Source organism: Mixophyes fleayi, chromosome 3, assembly GCF_038048845.1.
Source record: "Mixophyes fleayi isolate aMixFle1 chromosome 3, aMixFle1.hap1, whole genome shotgun sequence".
Classification (NCBI taxonomy): domain Eukaryota; kingdom Metazoa; phylum Chordata; class Amphibia; order Anura; family Limnodynastidae; genus Mixophyes; species Mixophyes fleayi.
In genome coordinates, this window is record NC_134404.1 from 312,593,809 (window position 1) to 312,597,273 (window position 3,465).

The following is a 3,465-nucleotide window of genomic DNA, read 5'->3' on the forward strand; positions in this document are numbered from 1 at the left end:
ATCCCCCTGCACCTTCTTCTCTATGACATACCGTCTCATACCAGCACACTTTGTGCACTGCCCCAAAGTATATCAGGTTGTCTGTCACTGTATTATATGTTAAAAAAAATAAAAAACAATTGTCAGTTACTAGTAATCTCTAAAGAAATAATGTAAAATTTATATGGAGTGGATTTTTTGCAGTGAGCAATACACCATGTTTATTAATTAGAGAGTCTCTGTTATTTTGGGATAAATGTCTTGTGAAATAAGTTTTGGACAATTGAAATAATCACATATTGCGCCATTCACTGCAATATCCTGTACACTCTACTCCATCTGTATGTGCTTATGTGCTGTTACACTGTACAAAGTATTGCAAAATATTAATGACAGCATATTTCCCTCTTACCTCCAATTCACTCCAAAATGCTGTAATGTGTTTATTAACCCAAAAGGGAAGGGGTTAAACTGTGGTTAATCTGTGATTTGTAGATTTCGTTCAGCCAGAAGCTTACATAAATATCAATGTAAACCGAATTGGGGAAAGAAAAATATTTATTGACATTTTGGTATGCAGTTTCTTTTTACAGGATGAACTAGCCTGCAAGTTGGGGGTAACCACAGCACCAGGCAAAAGGCCAGACTGAATTTCAAGGTTAGAGGGCCCTCGTTCAGTAACATTTCAAAAAAAAATATTTTTCCTTCCTGGACACCACTCCCCTCCTTCCTCATTTTCCCACTTACAAGAAAAGATCTTTGTGAGTTTAAATTTTGTCCTGCCAAATGTGTTGAATTGTTGTGCAGTCAAGATAGAGGCTGATGCGGTGTCATATGCACAGTGCTCATGGATACCATACAGCCACATTGTTCCCATGCAACTCCTAAAGATTAAACAACGTTAGACTTTGAAGAGCGATAGATATCTGTCCGTGTTTGTTTTCTTGTGTGTGGTTTCTATTGGCGTTCTAATGTCAATGTTAAATTTGGCCATACTTAAAAATATGAAGAATCTGACTTAATATTGACCTGTGAAGTACACTTGTAAATTATTTGTAAGGAAAATATTAGAGAAAGAAAAACATATTACATAGGCAGACAAAATCCTACAAACCATTTTCAAATGTTAATGATCTGTGTATCTATCTTCATTGTAAATTGGGATTCAAATCCATCAGCCCTAAAGATTAGGTGATAGTCTCATAGTCATTATTGCCATGGTTTTTAAATGTATATATAACACTAAAGTCATATTCTATTTTGCTGTGTAATTTGTGAAAATACAAATAATGACACACCCCAATACACTCATACAAATACCCATGTAAGCAAAATGTTAAAAAAATTAGGCAATGGACCTTGCTACTGTTGTTTTAATAAGTACGTTATATAATACCGATGTGATGCTAAATGACATGACAAAATATATTGTTATTGGAACAACCTGATGTCATAAAACACATAATACAAAAATATTGTATAACAATACTGTATAACTAATAGAAATTTGAATGAATCATCTCTAACCAGCCACTGCAATGCTGGAAGCCGGGGTGTGGCTCGTTAGGAAAACAAGAAGGAAAAGTTATTGCCATGAATAGTGAAGCTCATACATTTCAATTCAGTTGTTGGATGTTATTTCCAGAAAAGAAATTTAAATATTAAAAATAAATAAGCCTGGGGAAAAAAACTATTATGCTCATTTTACTGTAGGGGCAAATTGAGGGAACAACGTTCATAGGCAATTTGGGGTGGGGGGAGTTTATTTTTATAAAACTTCTACAGAAATATAGGGCCTGAGTCATTAAGGCAGCATACTGAGCGCACCGTGCAGCTGTTCTCAACGGCACGTAAATCGGCTCTGCATACTCCCGGAGTCAGCAAGGAACGGATCTCAAGATACGTGTGGTGTTGACTGTGGATGTAGGTTCACTCTGCCGTACTAGACCAGACACTGCAGGATGCGTACAACACTTATGTGAAATATGAAATGTCAAAAGGAAGCACAGAAAAAAAAATAAAATCAATTAATGTTACCTGTCAATAATATAGTCATTTATGATTAGAAATGGAAACTGTATAAAAGAAAAAAAGATTTATAAAAAAAATTTCCATTGAAAAACATTAGGGTTAGGCTGTCTTTAATGTCTACTGTACATAAAATACATTTTTACAGTCGCTTCTGATTGCAGAAACATGTTACAGCATGCATATGATACTGACTCAGGACTTAGACTAGACCCTTATGATGCAAGAGATACGGCAGAAAAACAAGAAACTTTCACACACGCAGAGCCTCATTCCAACGTGGCTGCATTCGTTTCAGTTTGGCACTCCCACATTGTGCATTGAGTACGGGCACACGCCTCTTCCCCGCCCCGTTCACTCCTCTAAATCGTAGGCCGTCGTAACTGTCATTTGCGTTGGCATAAGCAGTGGACTTGCTTTCGTTGACGGCTGAGTGTCCTTGTTCTGGGCATGTGCAGAAGGGAATTGCGTACGATACACACAAAAAAACAGAGATACTCAGGCCCATAGTGATTGGTTCTGTTAGTCAGCTGCCTGTCACTCTGCCATCATCACGTTATTGCCATATTTATATCATTTCTAATACCATCCAGAGATGACTTCAAGGCCCCGTTTTCATTTAGCAGCAAGGGGCTCTATATACTTTCACTCTTAAATATATACAGAGATATTTACTTTTTAGCTGTTTACAGATAAAGGGTAATTACCCAGCGGAGGGCTGACATCTTTTGGCCTAGAGGCAAATCTAAACATAGATATCTGGCAGATGCTGGAGGGCTGATGCGAGTAAATGCAATGATGATGATGACTACTATGTAGCCGCTTCTGATTGGCTGTGTTACGTCCGTATGTATAATTTGCAATAAAGATTCACTGTTGTTCCAAAAGGTTTTATTCTCAAACTATTACAAGGCAAAGTTTGGAATGCATGCGCTTGCGCTGTTAGCACTAACACAAGCTTCTATCAGAACGCTCTTGTTTCCAGGCTCATTTACGATCAATGAGCTCTCTGTACAGCACTGCGGAATCAGTGGCGCTATATAAATAAATGGTGATGATGATGATGATGATGATGATCACGCTGCAACTGAAAACATTTGCTTGACAAAAAGCAAGAGGGCATGGCTTGTCGAATGTGGAGTATGGTTTTATATAGCAAATTAAATATAAAAAATATTATGTGAAAGAGTTATAATCAAATAATACATAGTCTCATCTGACTACTATTCAAAGCAGATACTTCTTTAGTGATAAAATACAGATGTAACCCCTGGGTCCTACAGTTTCTTAGGTTAGTGATGAATATCTGTAGGTGTGTCTGTTAACATAGTCTCACTTCAATCTCTTGCACCATCGATCCACCCGAATCTTGATTAAAGCCCTTAAGATAGTAGAACCTTTGGATTCTGCCCTTAAGATAGTGAAACCTTTGGATTCTGCCCTTAAGATAGTGAAACC